Consider the following 18,157-nt stretch of genomic DNA (forward strand, 5'->3'; position numbering starts at 1 on the left):
TGGCTAGCCAAGCAGCATTGCTTGGTAAGAATTGACTCTTTAGTTCTTCTTTTATGACATCCCATGTCATGATGCATGGACGACCAGCAATAAGGTCATCATCAGTTCTAGTTCTCCACCATAACTTCGCATCACCCTCCAGGTACATGCTAACGAGAGTAACCTTTTGTTCTTACGGGGTTCTGGTGGCCTTCAAGTAAAGGTCCATGTCCCACATGAAATTATCTAATGCCTTCGCATCTCTTGCGCCAGAAAACGCCTTAGGTTCTGGGACTTTAATCTTCGTAAAGTCGCTGCCACTACTACCCGCGGTAGCTTGATCTGAACCAATTACACCCATCATTTGCCTCAAGACACTTAACTCATCAGTTAGTTCTTTCAAGTCTCCTGTGAACACGGTCTTAACAGCAGTGATTTGGCCTTCCAAATCATCATGCTTCTTAGTTGCACTCTGGCTTGCCACAAACATATCAGCATCATGCTTGTCCAACGCTTGGATGTGAGCCATTACCGTAGCATCATAATTAGCATCATTAGGATGGCGCACCTCTTCACCAATCCTGTCTTCCAAGTCCGCTACTCTATCAGTTAAGGCATCCATCGAACTCTTCTTACCATCCATTATGATCTAACAATTTCAGCAACTAAAACTCGAGCAAAACAGATAAAATCTTCTAAAACAAAGCCAAAACAGGGAAATCTGCGCTCTGATACCCGAATTGACACACCTGCAAATGTCCTTGACAAATTTTTCGCGCAAGTATAACCCGACAATACAGTGTTTCGATGATCTCTTATCACCCACTCATATTTCAGCCTTATAAGTTTCCACCAATGCAAACAGCCAACTCACCTTGAGTATGCAACGGAAAACTTACTTAGATTTTATCTACCAAACAATGTAGCCCATACTACAAAGAGGTTCCTTCCATGTTTATGCTACACAGAAATAAAGGGAGCAACTTCGAATCACAGAATACCAAGACCAAATATATAAGCCAACAACTCACTTTTATTAGCTTAAGAGGAAGATACAAAATTAGTCCAACCAACGGACTTACAAGCTTATTCTCTTAGCCTACAACAAACTCACTCTCTACTGCAAAATGGTTCCTCAACACTTGAACTATTGAACAACTCGTTTACAAGAGGTTGTATGGCTATTTATAATGCCAAGAACCGGGGCCAATCCGTATGCAACTCTGTTGCACACCCCATGAACAACCATCTGTCCATGGGCAGTTCCCTAACTGTCACAAATTACTTTTTAACTGCTAACTTTTGTGTTGGCACTCTGAAAACGCGCCACACATGTCTTGGACGGTTAGGACATGCCAAACTCGGTTACAAAGCCTCTTTGTAACCGTATCTAACTTGGTCACACGCTTTGGCATGCTTGTGATGCACCCACACTCGTATGTGTCACTTAAGCTCAAGTACCGCAACATCGCAACGTGCAACTCTGGCCATGCCAATGTTTGGCATGCTCGTGTAACTCAGCTTGCACTCTTTCCAAGCCTTCAACAATGATTACGCTTGACTCACTCTTGGCCTCTGCCAAGCATTTGGCATCGGTAATGCAAAATGCTACTTGCATGTCTGCGAAGTACATGCCACTTGCATATCTGCCAAGTACGTGCCTGGTGTGGTTTTAAAAGAACCTACAACTTAGACCTGCAAGTATACAGGGTCAGTTGTAGTGAGTGAGGTAAGAAGGGGTTTGTCCTCAGGGACTTGGTGTGTGTAGTTGAATCTAGGCTTTTGCTTAACTGATTTCAGAGAATTTTGGGCAGTGATTGAAAGCAAAAAGCACAGCAGTGCAAAGCAGTGTGTAAAGGAGCACAGATAAGACAGTGGAAGCAATGTGCAATGTTTAATAAATAAGAGCATGAATGAACTAAGGGTGTAAACAGTGAGAATTAAGGAACTAAGGTTATCGAATCCACCATTAACTCATACTATGTATTCAACTGATTATGATACTCTTGTCCTTTTAACAGATAAGGTAGAGGTGTCAAGTCTATTACTTACCTAAGGTGTTTCACCAATGGATGATTCAATCACAACTAAAATATGAATCCTAAGCACTAACTGTCTAACTAAAGCACAACTAGTCAGAGGGTTCATAACAGTCTCTAAGGCATGAGTTGTGGTATAATCACATAGTTTTATCCTAACTACAATGCATACATGGCATGCACTATGAGAGGAAAATGTGACAAACCAAGATTGAAATTTTTCTAGAACAATTTGAGCATTCAAGAATCACACAAACAACATAAGTAACATAGTACAAATCTATGGTTTCATCTCAACCTTAGCTTAGTGAACTAAAACATGATCAAATTATACTACTGGATGAAACAGATGAAATAGTAAAATTACAGAACACTAAGAGCTTGGTGCTCCGGCTAGCCCAGGCATACCTCCTACTCACACCCACACACTCAATTTATAGTTACAATGAGTTCTAAAAAAAAATCCCTAATTTTCAAAACTAGGGTTTCAAAAATTACCTAACCAATTCGTTCCACCCATGCTAGATAACTGCTCTATCACTTCGACCCATACTTTTTCTGCTACGAACTCATGCCTTCTTGGTCTTCTCTGCACTCCTAGTGAACCCTAGCTTCTCACTGCCGAATTCATAGCATCTAGAAATGATGCTAGGAATGAGAGAGAGGGAAACTAGGGAGATGGGTTTCTGTCGGGGGAAGGTAGTGGTGGTGACGCTCGAGGTCTGGGGTGAGATGGAGATGGTGGCAGTGATGGAATGGTGGTGGTGATGGAGTTGCAGGAGGTTCTGCATTTTTGGGAAGAAGGGGAATTTGGGGGAAAGAAAATTTGGGGAGAAGATGATTTGGTTAAGGTCGATGGGTATGGGTGATAGGGTGTGAGGCAGAGGTATCGAGGTTTGATGTCAGCGGCTGAAAGGCGATGGATCATCAACCTAGATGGAATCGGACGGCGCCCAGGACACAGGATTAAGCGACCGTTGGATTGTGAGATACAACGAAGCTAACGGATCAAGATGGAGTTAGGTGTTGTGGTGTGAAGCGGTTGTAGCAAATTTGATGTATCGGCGATGAAGCGACCGTTGGATTCAGCTGAGGATCCAATCTGACGGCTACAGGAGATGTGGGCTATGGATTTGGGTTTTGATTTGGGAGATAAGTTGGGCTTGGGATAATTCTGAGCCCATTTCTTCTTTAAGAACAATTTCTTCCTTGTTAATCCCATTTCTAGCCTTTTGGTCTTGCGCACAACATTCTTCGCAGCTTCCTTGCGTGATTCCTCTCGGCTTCCACCAGTTTTCTGCTCTTTTCGCTCCGTAATTCCATCCAAACTCTATTTATAACCTAAAAATGCAAAATTAATTAATAAAAATATTTATTCTTGAAAACAACGAAAACACAGAATATGGGATAAAATGGAGCGTTAGTGCACGAATGATGAGTTAAATGCCAATAAAAAGGTGCAAATATATACAATATTTGGCACTCATCAGTGCCACTTGCATACTTAGCTTATTTGGATGCCAACATACAAATACCATGCCACTTGAGTATTGACTTGCTTAGTTCAGCGTTATGCTTCATATGCATCACTTACATCTCGTTTGGCGAGCAATAATCACCAATGGCGTGTTTGGCATTGCCATTGATGCACATGCACAGTCCAAGCCTTGGCCAAAGCTTAGGACCATGCCAAAGTCATTCCATGACTTTGCATCTCATCCTTTATTCCTTCCTTGATATTGGCTAACTCTGAATAAGGATATGCAACACTATAGTATAATGTTGAATGTGCCAAGTAACCTTTTTTGTCTCAGCCATCTTGGTGCTACATTGCCGGATTATGCAGGTCCATCTGCCAGGTTATAAATTTCGTAACACGTCATGATTATGCGTCACTATGTGGACTGGTCATACCTATCCACTTCAGACCTATCAGTCTTTGTAACACTACCTACAAAATCATTTCAAAACTTCTAGCCCAAACATAGAAACCTTTCCTCAACAAAATCATATCCCCTTACCAATCTGCTTTCATCTCTGGGAGGCAAATCTCTGATAATATAACTATTGCTCATGAAATTATACACTCCATGAGATCAAAAAGAGGAAAAAAAAGGCAACTCAGGTTCTACGGGAATAAAAGTTGATATGGAATAGGCTTTTGACAGAGTGGATAATAGACACATTTTTGTGTCCGATTTGTCTCGATTCTATATATTGTTAGGGTTCATTTTTGTACTTATTATGGTGTTTTATTTATTTGTAGGTATTTTTGGAAAAAATTGGCTCGAAAAGATATCGGAAAGCACCCGGAGGACACTTGCTATTCGGACCCCCGGTTTGGATAAGGGGCACCCACAGGACACCCCTTAAAACAGCTGCTAAAGGCACCCCTACTCTGGATAGGGGGCATCCCTTATTCTTCATCGTTCAAAAAAATAATTTTGGTGGGAAACTTTGATATTACCTGTGTGAATTTGGCTGCTGCTGTTGGACGTGAAATAACGAGATTCAATGGCTGATTTTTGTTGGGATGGACTCCCTAGAGCATAACAGGGTTGGTATATGTGATTGGATCGAATGAATTGGGTTAGACCGACCGGGAGAAGGAAACAGAGGTGTTGTGGTCAGGGGTTGCTTTTGGAATATTTTTTCGATAATTCAGGGAGATTAAAGGCTAGAAAAGCTTCCCTAACATTCGTAGTTATCTAATAAAGAGTTTGGAAGTATTGGGAGAGGTCAAATACGCATGAAGAGAGTTTGTCGAGATAAACCAAGATTTTGGGGAGATTTAATCGAGTTGTGGCCTATAAAAGGAGAGGGGATAAGTCATATAAGGGTTACGAATCTTTTCATAGAAGTTTAGAACACCACAGAGCTCCATAGATCGAGTTGGAGGAAAATACCTTATTCTGCTGCTGCTGCTGAAGAGGAAGAACATGAAGAACATTGACGCACAAGCAACTGTCGCAGAAACTATCGTTGTTTCACAGCAGACCATATGTATCGTTCATCACATCTGTTGCATTAGGTCTTTAGCTACTATTTCGCCCTGTAACAGTGATTCTGCAACACCAACAAACTGTTGCGAACCGTCTGTATTATCACTTTTCATCTTCTTAATCATCTTTTGAGCCATAAACAAATATTTTGGGATCATGATTAATATGAGGAGCTAAACCCCATTGCTGAGGCGATAGAGGAAGATATTTTTCCAACAAAAAGTGGTATATTCTATTTTATCTTTTTATTTGCAATAATTATATGATTATTTGCCTTGAACTATTATTGAATATGATTTTTATTTGAGTGATTGTGATCTATTTTGATGGAGTATGCTTAGTTTTAAGACTTTTGATGCTTCATACTTGGTATTTACAATTACTACTTTTGCAAATCTACTTGTTGCAATATTTTAGAATCAAATTAAACGATAAAATTGCATAAATATAAGTATTGGTTTAATTACTTTGAACTTGGAAAATAGTGGAATCTTAGCCTCAGTGTTTCTTTTAATATTGATATCATCTTTGTTTGAGTTTGCTATAATTTTTATTGTGTTTTCTATTTTAGTTTTGAATTTAAGTCTAAAAAAAAATCCTTCACAAGTCTTTGAACGAACTTCCACTTATCACTTTCAAAACTACATCAATTTTTGGCGCCGCTGTCGGGGACTTGTGTTTAGGGTTTTAGATTTATTTTATTTTTATTTTTTTATTATTTTTGTTCTTTTTTATGTTTTTGGGTATTTATCTTGTGTCTACAGGTTCTGGATCATAAAGAAAATTGAGCCAAAGAGTTTGGTGATTTCATAAAGACTTGGAGCTAAAGATTAAAGCAAAAAGAACAGAAAAGAAGACAATTTTATTTTAGACAATTTTAGTTTAGGGTTTGTTTATTTTCTATTTTAAAAAAAAAAAAACTATATTAGGGTTTATTGTTTTTGTAATTTTTCTTTTGTTTTTGGACTTTTGGACTTTGGGGCACTATTTTTTATTACCCTATGGAAGGGTACTTTAAATATAAACTGTTTGCAGAGAAGGAGGAAAATTACGATATTGTCTCTGCACCTTGGGTTCGTACACTTGACATCGGAGTCAGTGGCCCGAGTCGACTACAACCGATTCATCCCCCGTCTGGAACGGGAGGTAATATTCTAAACACTCGCGAATCCCCTGTCAGCGAGTTACTGGACTCCTTCGTATGCATATATGTTGAGGACTGAATACGGACATTTATTTTTCTAGTAAAGGGCAAGGCCTGGCCATACAAGATAAGGGTTCGGATTTCATCACCGTTCTTTTCTTGCCCGCTTTAGGAACACGTAACCTACGCGAACCTAAGCCTAAAATTTTGACTAGAACGAGACCGATAGGGTAACGAGCTTAACATGAAAGTCATTCGAAAAATATTGGTTACTCTTTTAAGCATACTTCGAAGTTGTTGACGGTTTCTGTAAGTTGAATGCATGACTGCGCCGCCTTGTAATACCGGTGAGGCCTTGGGTATCAAAGCTCCACCGAGCTTCCCTCGCCTCTATTCAACTTATGTTAACTCGGATTGATTCCAGAGAGGTTTGCTTAAATTGTAACGAATTCCCGTTCGAAGGATTAGAAGCTGGTCTAGAAACAGTCTAAGTGGAGCCATCATGCTTTTTGTTTGCTAGAAATCAATGGGTTTGATTTGGTTGAGTCGGCCTTGATCTGTGTTTGCTTACCCTTCTAATTTAGAAAATTTTATTCTATGCCTGAACGTAAAAGAGACGCAGTAGGTAGATTTGTTAAAGGGAAACCTAGTAGTTCGAAAGCGTCTCGATTACCTTAATCTAGAGAGTCTGACTTTTGAAGAGTCTGTTTTTGAACGTCCTTTGACTGAGGAGAGAATCCATGTTTCTCCGATAGCGCCAGAAATGGAAACTTTGAAAGCTTTGTTGAATCCAACTAGGACTACTCGCCCCTCATGTATCATGTTAGCTGAGACGAAAGCAACTTATGAACTAAAATCTGGGACCTTACAGCTGCTCCCAATCTTTTTAGGGAAAGAAAATGAAAAACCCCTATTTCCATGTTAGGGACTTTGAGGAAATTTGTAGTACCCTCAGGATTAGAAACCTAGATGATGATGCTTTGAAACTTAGGTTATTTCCCTTTTCCCTGAAAGATAAAGCTAAATCGTGGCTATATAGTTTGGCTTCCGGGTCAATCGAAACTTATGAACAACTTGCATCTGCCTTTTTGAACAAGTTTTTCCCTAGGCACAAAACATCGTCTATTAGGACGCAAATATGCACGTTTTCTCAACAGGAGGGAGAAACTTTGTATAGGTATTTGGAAAGGTTCAATGATTTATTAGCCCAATGTCCTCATCATGGTTTAGAGAAGGTTAGGTTAGTTCAGGTCCTTTATGAGGGTTTAGATTATCCCACCACAACCACAGTAGAATCTATGTGTACTGGTGGATTTGAGAACCAAACAGTTGGTGACGCGATGACATATTTGCATGAAGTCGCCGAAAAGACCCAACAATGGGAAAGTAGTAGGGGACCCCAGAAAACAATTCTTCTCGGCAGAGGAAACGTTAATAGGGTAGAAGGAGGCTATGAATCAGATGCCAAAATTGCTGCTATAGCGAAAAGGTTAGAAGCTTTAGAAGTAGGTAACACTAGTGGTAGATTGGAGCCTCTTTGGGAAGGCCAGAATAATGAAGATCAAGCCAATGTTCTATATAATAACACTAGGTTTGATAATCGTCAGAAGTTTGACCCATATTCAGAAACCTATAATCCTGGTTGGAGGAACCATCCGAACTTTTCATGGTCTAAGGGCCAAACTCAGGGTCAGTCTAATAATTCTAATGCTCCCCCAGGTTTTGGCTACACTAGGAATACATCAGGCCCAGATAAAACGACTAGCTTAGAGGAATCTATTAAGATGTTAGCAAAAACTCAGGAAATGTTAGCACAGAGCCATGTTAGTTTTCAACAGGAAACCAAGCAGAATTTTGAAACTAATGCTCAGAGCCTTGCTAAGTTAGAACTTCAATTCGGCCAAATATCTAAGACCTTAAGTGAGAGAGATAATGGTAGGTTCCCTAGTCAGACTAATCCCAATCCTAGAGGAGTTCATGAAGTAGGTACAAAACCATCGAATCAATTGAATGCTATTAGAACCTTTAGGAGTGGTAGGATAGTAGACAATCAGGTAACCATGACCGATAGTGAACTCAGTCCCTGAGAGGTCTGATTCTGTGCCTAGAGCCCCATTTCCTCAGCTATTAGTACCAACAAAGAAGGAATCGAACTTTAATGACATAGTGGAGGTTTTTAAGCAAGTTACCATAAACCTTCCTTTATTAGATGCAATTAGGAAAATTCCTTCTTATGCCAAGTTCCTTAAGGATATGTGTACGCGAAAGCGAAAACTTAGCGTCCATAAGAAAGCCTTTTTAGCTAGTCACGTAAGTTCAATCATTCAGAACAACATAACTCCAAAGTACAAAGACCCAGGTTCTCCTACCATTGATTGCACAATAGGTAACTTCCGGGTAGAAAAAGATTTACTTGACTTAGGAGCCAGTGTGAACTCACTGCCATTCCATGTATACTTACAGCTAGGACTTGGTGAAATGAAACCTACTCAGATGACACTGCAGTTAGCTGATAGGTCTGTTAAAATCCCTCGAGGTGTTATCGAGGATGTTCTTATTGAGGTCGAAAAGTTTATTTATCCAGTGGATTTCGTGGTCCTAGATACCCAACCTGTCCCTGACCCAGAGAACCAGATACCTGGGATTTTAGGTCGCCCATTTTTAGCTACGTCTAATGAGATCATTAACTGTCGAAATGGTGTGATGAGTTTATCTTTTGGTAATATGACTATGGAGATGAACATTTTTAATGTCAGTAAGCTACCTCATGAGCTAGATGACACATGTGTTGAAGAGGTGAACATGATAGAAGCCTTAGTTCAGGAGTCATTACCAAACATTTTGTCTGAAGACCCATTAGAAAGTTGTTTATCCCATTTTGGTTTAGATTTTGATGACGATAGCACTATTGAACAGGTGAATGATCTATTAGACACTGATAGATGGAAAGCTAGGTTAGAACCGTTACCATTTTCTGAGACTACCCTAATTCCTTCTTTAGAAGAGCCCCCAAAGTTGGACCTTAAACCACTACCCGATACTCTAAAGTATGTGTTTTTAGGCCCATCTGAGACTTTACCTGTGATTGTAGCTTCCGATTTGGATAGTGATCAGGAAAGTAGGCTAGTAAATGTCCTTTAATACAATAAGGAAGCTTTAGGGTGGACTATAGCAGACATTAAGGGTATAAGTCCTACTGTGTGTATGCATAAGATTCATTTAGAGGAAGACTCCAAAACTTCTAGGGAGATGCAACGTCGACTGAACCCTAATATGAAAGAGGTAGTTCGAAAAGAGGTGCTTAAGTTGTTAGATTCGGGTATTATTTACCCAATTTCAGACAGTAAGTGGGTCAGCCCTGTTCAGGTTGTCCCCAAGAAATCAGGTATCACTGTAGTCCAGAATGATAATAAAGAATTAATCCCAACCCGAGTGACCACGGGATGGCGTGTGTGTATTGACTATAGGAAATTGAACAAGGTAACAAGGAAGGACCACTTTCCCCTTCCCTTCGTCGACCAGATGCTAGAGAGATTAGTGGTACATAGTCACTACTGCTTTTTAGATGGCTACTCCGGTTATAACCAGATCGTTATTGCCCCAGAATACCAGGAGAAAACCACTTTTACCTGTCCCTTTGGTACCTTTGCGTATAGACGCATGCCTTTCGGGCTTTGTAATGCCCCTGCGACTTTTCAGCGTTGCATGATGAGCATATTTTCTGACATGGTAGAACGGTTTTTAGAGGTCTTTGTGGATGATTTTTCAGTTTTTGGTTCATCTTTTGATGAGTGCTTGCATCATTTGACATTAGTGTTGACTAGGTGTAAGGAAAAGAATTTAATGCTTAATTGGGAAAAATGCCATTTCATGGTTGAATCAGGAATTGTCTTAGGGCAAATCATTTCTTCAAAGGGTATAGAGGTAGACAAAGCCAAAGTTGACCTTATTAATATTTTACAGGTCCCAAAAACCGTAAAATATATTAGGTCATTCTTAAGGCATGCAGGTTTTTACCGTCCATTCATTAAGGATTTTAGCTTGATTTCTAGACCTCTTTTCAATTTGCTTGCAAAAGATGTTAAGTTTGTATTTGATGATGCTTGCTTAAAGGCTTTTGATAATCTTAAAACTTTACTCACTACTTCCCCGATAGTCAAGGCACCTAACTGGAACCTACCCTTTGAAATTATGTGTGATGCTTCAGATTATTCTATAGTCGTTGTGCTAGGTCAACGAGAAAAAAAATTACTCCATGTGATTTACTATGCTAGAAAAACTCTGAATGATGCCCAAATGAACTGTACAACTACCGAGAAGGAATTGCTAGCCATCGTGTTTTCCTTGGATAAGTTTAGATCCTATTTATTAGGTTCTAAGATCGTAATCTATACTGATCATGCTGCTTTGAAATACCTTTTTTCTAAGAAGGATACCAAACCTAGATTGATTAGATGGATTCTTTTGTTACAAGAATTTTGTCCAGACATTAGAGACAAAAAGGGTGCAGAAAATATAGTAGCAGACCACTTGTCTAGGCTAATTGTTCGTTCCCCTAGTGATTCCCTTCCTATAAGGGATAGCTTTCCTGATGAAAAATTGTTCTATGTTTCCCAATCACCTTGGTATGCAAATATAGTGAATTATCTTGTTACTGGTCGAACCCCTCAACATTGGGGTAAACAAGATCGTTCTAGGTTTTTAGCCGAGGTTAAGCATTTCTTTTGGGACGATCCTTATTTGTTTAAGTATTGTCCAGGCCAGATTATTAGGCGATGTGTACCTGAGAGTGACCAGTCTAGTATTATCTCCTTTTGTCATGAACATGCATGTGGAGGTCATTTTAGTGCTAAGAAGACTGCTGCTAAGATTTTGCAGTGTGGATTTTACTGGCCTTCATTGTTTAAAGATTATCATAGTCATTGTGTTTCTTGTGAGCGTTGTCAGAAGTTAGGAACCATTTCTCGTAGAAATATGATGCCTTTGAACCCTATTTTAGTGATTGAGGTCTTTGATGTGTGGGGCATTGATTTTATGGGTCCATTTCCTATTTCGTTTGGTTATCTTTACATACTTGTCTCTATAGACTATTTGTCTAAGTGGGTTGAGGCGGTTCCGTGTAAAACGAATGACCACAGGGTCATAGTCCAGTTTTTGAAAGAGAATATACTTACACGTTTTGGTACGCCGCGAGCTATAATTAGTGATGGAGGTTCACACTTTTGTAATAGGCCGTTTGCTCTTTTAATGAAACAATATGGTATTACCCATAAAGTAGCAACCCCATATCACCCTCAGACTAGTGTTCAGGTAGAGGTTTCCAATAGGGAAATTAAACGTATTCTAGAGAAAACAGTTAATCCAAATAGGAAAGACTGGTCGTCGAGGCTTACTGATGCCTTATGGGCTTACCGTACTGCGTTTAAGACACCCATTGGAATGTCACCTTATCGTTTAGTGTTTGGCAAGGCATGTCACCTTCCTGTTGAGTTAGAGCATCGAGCCTATTGGGCTATTAAGAACTTAAACTTTTCACTTGACAAGGCAGGAGCTCAAAGAAAGCTCCAGCTCAATGAGTTGGACGATATTCGTAGAGATGCATACGATAGTGCTAAGGAGTATAAGAACAAAATGAAACTTGTGCTTGATAGGAATATTTTACGAAAATCATTTTCTCCAGGTCAAAAAGTTCTTCTGTATGACACTCGTTTGCATCTATTCCCCGGGAAGTTGCGCTCTCGGTGGACCGGTCCTTTTGTGGTCCGTACTGTTTTTCCTCATGGTGATGTTGAGATTGAGACACCAGATGGTAGTAGTTCTTCGAAGGTTAACGGTCAGCGATTGAAGCCCTTTTTAGAGCCTTTTCCTACAGGTGATGTTGAGGAGGTCCCTCTGGAGGTCCTTGTTTACCTTGATTGACCATCGAGGCGATTTTGTATGTTGTATAATATTTTTGTAGGTTTTTGGTTACACTTCACCCAGGTACTATCTTTCCGACTTCTCTCTTTACTATTTCCTCATGTTACTTATATTTTTTTTTGTATTGTTCTTTAATTAGAAACATTGAGGACAATGTTAGATTTAAGTTTGGGGGTGGGGTAGAACTTTTTGTTACCTTTTCGTTGCAATAAATAAACTCCAGAGCCTAGAAATTTATCCCTATTAAGGATGACACTAACCAATCTAAGTTGATGGAAGCATTTTGGTTGTAGGAGTTGAGGAACCAATCTGACTAGATGGCAACATCTAAAGAGTCTATTCATAAAAGCACAAAGCTCAGGTGTTAGAAATAACACGATAGTTTCACCATATCTCGTTGAGTCATTTTCACTTCTGTTTTTATTTTGTTTTGTTTTTAAACTATGTTTCTCTAAGTGATTAGGTTGGGCTCACGATTCAATTTATTACCAATGCTAGGGTGAATTAGAGTGAAAAAAAAAAAGAAAAAAAAATTGAGACCAGACCATCAGACCAAATGGAATAAATTCAATAAAGTGGACCACTGGAACCCTTGTATATGCCAGTTGTGTTGACCTAGAGTTAGGATTATTAATCACTGGTTCCCTTGTATATGCCAGTGTGTTGATATTAGTCAGACTAGTATCTTAGTCCATTAGGATAGGTTCATTTTGGCGGAGGCCTTCACACAGATATGAGAAACACCGTTCACCTAGTAAACATCAAAACCATCTATGTTTTTCTCTATATCCATCTTCTTGATCTATCCATGTGATTAGTTTTGACTCCGGATATTGATGTTCATAGTGCGACTATCTGAGTAGAGCTCTGTCACTTATATATGAATTTTAGTATGCTTGAGTGCAAACTCGTGTACAACAATTGGAATTTCGCATCAGGGTACTTCCTCCTGTAGTCAATAAGTATGCCAACCAAAGAGATTCTTTAGTGCCTTCCAAGGTTCTGTGTAGATAGCTAGGGTCTGTAGTATAAACGTTTTGTGGGTATACCTCTGGTAAGCCCTCCGGAGACAACACTCCGCCACTAGGGACACCTAGGGGTTTAAATGCTTATTGCATACGCTAAATGCAATCAACGATACCTGCGACAGTGAGTTAGGATTTTATTTCTATTTTATTTTTGCTCGAGGACTAGCAAATAATAGATTTGGGGGTACTTGATAGACACATTTTAGTGTCCGATTTGTCTCGATTCTATATATTGTTAGGGTTCATTTTTGTACTTATTATGGTGTTTTATTTATTTGTAGGTATTTTTGGCCAATAAACATTTTTGGAAAAAATTGGCTCGAAAACTTTTTGGAAAACACCCGGAGGACACTTGCTATTCGGAACCCCGGTTTGGATAAGGGGCACCCCCAGGACACCCCTTAAGGCAGCTGCTAAAGGCACCCCTACTCTGGATAGGGGGCGCCCCTTTTTCTTCATCGTTCAAAAAAATAGTTTTGGCGGGAAACTTTGATATTACCTGTGTGAATTTGGCTGCTGTTGTTGGACGTGAAATAACGAGATTCAATGGCTGATTTTTGTTGGGCTGGACTCCCTAGAGCATAACAGGGTTGGTATATGTGATTGGATCGAATGAATTGGGTTAGATCGACCGGGAGAAGGAAACAGAGGTGTTGTGGTCACGGGTTGCTGTTGGAATATTTTTTCGACAATTCAGGGAGATTAAAGGCTAGAAAAGCTTCCCCAACATTCGTAGTTATCTAATAAAGAGTTTGGAAGTATTGGGAGAGGTCAAATACGCATGAAGAGAGTTTGGCAGAAAAGAAACTCCGAAACTTGTTGTGGAGATAAACCAAGATTTTGGGGAGATTTAATCGAGTTGTGGCCTATAAAAGGAGAGGGGATAAGTCATATAAGGGTTACGAATCTTTTCATAGAAGTTTAGAACACCACAGAGCTCCATAGATCGAGTTGCAGGAAAATACCTTATTCTGCTGCTGCTGCTGAAGAGGAAGAACATGAAGAACATTGACGCACAAGCAACTGTCGCAGAAACTATCGTTGTTTCACAGCAGACCATATGTATCGTTCATCACATATGTTGCATTAGGTCTTTAGCTACTATTTCGCCCTGTAACAGTGATTCTGCAACACCAACAAACTGTTGCGAATCGTCTATATTATCACTTTTCATCTTCTTAATCATCTTTTGATCCATAAACAAATATTTTGGGATCATGATTAATATGAGGAGCTAAACCCCATTGCTGAGGCGATAGAGGAAGCTATTTTTCCAACAAAAAGTGGTATATTCTATTTTATCTTTTTATTTGCAATAATTATATGATTATTTTCCTTGAACTATTATTGAATATGATTTTTATTTGAGTGATTGTGATCTATTTTGATGGAGTATGCTTAGTTTTAAGACTTTTTATGCTTCATACTTGGTATTTACAATTACTACTTTTGAAAATCTATTTGTTGCAATATTCTAGAATCAAATTAAACGAGAAAATTGCATAAATATAAGTATTGGTTTAATCACTTTGAACTTGGAAAATAGTGGACTCCTAGCCTCAGTGTTTCTTTTAATATTGATATCATCTTTTTGAGTTTGCTATAATTTTTATTGTGTTTTCTATTTTAGTTTTGAATTTAAGTCTAAAAAAAATCCTTCACAAGTCTTTGAACGAACTTCTACTTATCACTTTCAAAACTACATCAGTGGACTGGGACTTCTTAATAACAATTATAAAGAAAATTGGCTTTGATGATCTTTGGTGCAACAAGATCTATCAATGTATCTCAACCACAACTTCAGCTTTACTCATCAATGGATCTCCATATAAATTCTTCAAACCCTCTAGAGGCCTAAGACAAGGTGATCCTCTATCTCCTTACCTTTTTCTATTCTGTATGGAATCCATCTCAAGAACCATATTGCATGCTGAGGAGATAAGCCTTATTCATGGGATAGAAGCACAAAACATCATGCAACTTTTGCAGACATTTGGAAGTAATTCTGGATAGCTCATCAACTTTCATAAATCTGGAGTCTTCATCAGCAAAAACACTAATCCTAAGATAATTCCTCAAATTAGACACTCTATGGGAGTCCAAATCCTTCAGTTGGATGATAAATACTTATGATCACCACTCTTCACTCATAGAAGCAAAATCAACTCTTTCAAACCTGGAGTAGAAAATTGAAGCTAAGGCTAACTGGTTGGAAACATACTCCTCTTAATCCTACTGGCAGAGAAGTAATCATCAAATCTGTAACCTCCTCAAAGTTCCTAAGAAAACTTGCAAAGATATTAATAATCTTCAGAGAGACTTCTTCTGGGGTAAGAATATAGAAAATCCTTTTGGTTATTACCCAAAGGCATGGACAGCAGTTTGCAAGCCAAAAGCTCTGGGAGGTCTAGGATTCATGAATATAGAGGTATTTAACAGCTCCATGATAACAAAAATTGGATGGAGACTTGAGCAGGACAAAGATTCCCTATGGTATAAGCTTATGGATGCCAAATATCTCCTAGGTAGAAATGTTCTTAGCATGGACATTAAATCCAAGGATGGGGACTCTTGGATATGAAAAGGAATTATGGAAGGTATAAGCAACATACAACAACATTGCTCCTGGAGGATTGGAAATGGCAGAAAGATACAAATATGGGAAGACTTATGGATTCCAAATTCTACAGAAAGACTTCAAAAACCTCACCACTGCCCTCATTATATAGATAAGCTAGAATCTTTGATTATTCCAGATGGAAACTGGGATGAAATTATAATCTCAAACATTTTTTGCATGGCTGAAGCTGCTGCTATCATGTCTCTTCAAATTCATCCAAATGAAGAAGACAGAATAGTATGAAACTTCAATAACACAGGGATTTTCTCTGTCAAGGATCTTTACAAGGACAAAATTGATTATATCTACATAAATGATATCCCAACTGATAATTAGGGGGGAATTTGGAACATGGAGGTGGCACCAGTCATTAAAATCTTCATCTGGAAGTGTGCACATGGAATTCTCCCCACAAATGCTAAGACAACTAGCATACTTCATTACATCAATCCTAGATGCACTGTCTGCAATAATGAGGAAGAATAAACCATGTCTCATATGTTCCTAAATTGCACTACTGCTACATTAGTTTGGAAGGAAATCCTTGGCACTGGTAGGATTTTAAGAGTGTAAAATAAGAGCAAGAAATAAGCCTACTTGTTATACCTGCAAGTGCACAGGGTCTGTTGTAGTAGATGTGTGCAAGTCAGGGTCGAACCACAAAGAATAGGTGTGTGTAATTGAAGGTTTCCTAGCTAAGATAGATCTCTAAGTGTAGCAGTGGCAGTGAGCTAATGAAACAAAGGCAATGAGCCTAAGGCAGTGAAGTGACATCAAAGAAGTAAAGTGAATCAAATAAAAACAAGAAACGGTAAAGGAAAGAGGGATTTTGGGTGAAGACTAGGGATTAGATTCTACCATTTCACCTAGACTAAGTTATCCTAGTTCCACATAAATCTTGTCCCTTGTATAGTTATCAGTGAGCTTCTTGGATCAACTGACTAACTAGATGGCAGTGGAGGTTCTATGTCTGCTGCTCATCAAAGGGTTGGGTTAGAAAGGAAGCTAAAGGCACTAAGATAATTCTAATCCTAGTAGTAGTTGGGGATCTCACACTGCAACTACCCACAGAGAAGCCACTTAGGTGTTTTAACAACGTAAAGGATGTTCTAATCACAACTAAAGTATTCATCCTAAGTACTAATTGTCTGATTTAGAGTAAAACTAGTCAGAGGATTCATAACAGACAATTAAGCATGAGCTGTAGCACAATCACATGGTGGTGTTCTAACTACAATGCATACATGATATGCACTGTGAGAGCAAAATGTAAAGTGCTTTGATTAAGACTATCCTAAACATTTCAATCATAACAAGAATTATGTTTATAACTGAATGAAACTTAGCAATGGCTCAAAGGGTTTCCTCATCACTCTAGTTATGAGCTTAGAACATGGAAATTACACTTGAAACAACATTGCATTCAAACAAAACATGAACTGAAGACAGTTGAGGAACTGGCTAGTCCAGTCCTCTTGGGTGAAGCTCTGGCTAGCCCAGGCATGCCCAAAAACAACACCCAAGAACCCTATTTATACATGCAAACCAAATATCCAAAAATCCCCAAAATATAAAATTTAGGGTTACACAAAAAATCCGAAATTGACCTTTACCTAATCTCTGAAATCAATCAATGGTCTCGACTCATTCTTCTATTGCTTCTCCTCTTACGTAATTGGTGGTTTGATTTCACTAACTCCGTTTCTCTCAAACCTAGTTTCTAGGTTCACTGTTTTTGAAAAGATAAAAGGGTTGAGAGAGAAGGAGATAGAGGGTATCATGGTGGTGTCCTTTAGTGATGGAGGGGGTGGCTGATTGATGGGGTACAGTGATGGAGGTGGTTGAGAGGAGTTGGTGGCGGACATGGTGGTGGTGATGATCGCTGTGAAGAAGAGGGGAAGAAGAAGGAAGAGAACTCGATAGAGTTTCTCTTAGGGGATGTTTGATTTAGGGTAAATAGGTTATGGTTCTAGAGTATTGAGCGGACTCATCGTATTTTGATGATCAGATGGTGAAAGACGATGGATGAAAAGATGAGAGAATTATCCAACGGCGAGAAGGAAATGGGAGTGGAGCGACCGTTGGATCTGAGATACATCAAAACTGACGGTCTGAGATGGAGTTAGGTGCTAAAGTGTTAGACAGGAACATCAAACTTTGATGTACTGGCGATGCTGCGACCATTGTATTCAGATGTGATCCAATCTGACGGCTGGCGAAGGAGACGGGTATGGATATTGGAAATGGGTTTGGGTAAGGGTTTTGGACCTTGGGTATGCCAATCCCATATCTTCTTTAAGAACAATTCTTCCTTGTTAAGCCCATTTCTAGCCTTTTGGTCTTGTGCACAACATTCCTCGCGGGTTCCTTGCGTAATTCCTCCCGACTTTTCACTATTTTTATGCTCTTTTCGCTCCGCAATTCAT

The 18,157-nt window shown here is 39.1% G+C and overlaps 1 pseudogene; it reads right to left on the reverse strand.

Moving 5' to 3' along the window:
- Window positions 1-7,292: 7,292 nt before the first annotated feature.
- On the reverse strand, window positions 7,293-7,392 carry LOC113340402 (annotated as a pseudogene).
- Between the last annotated feature and the right edge of the window lie 10,765 nt (window positions 7,393-18,157).

This window comes from Papaver somniferum, unplaced genomic scaffold (assembly GCF_003573695.1).
Source record: "Papaver somniferum cultivar HN1 unplaced genomic scaffold, ASM357369v1 unplaced-scaffold_21, whole genome shotgun sequence".
Classification (NCBI taxonomy): Eukaryota; Viridiplantae; Streptophyta; class Magnoliopsida; order Ranunculales; family Papaveraceae; genus Papaver; species Papaver somniferum.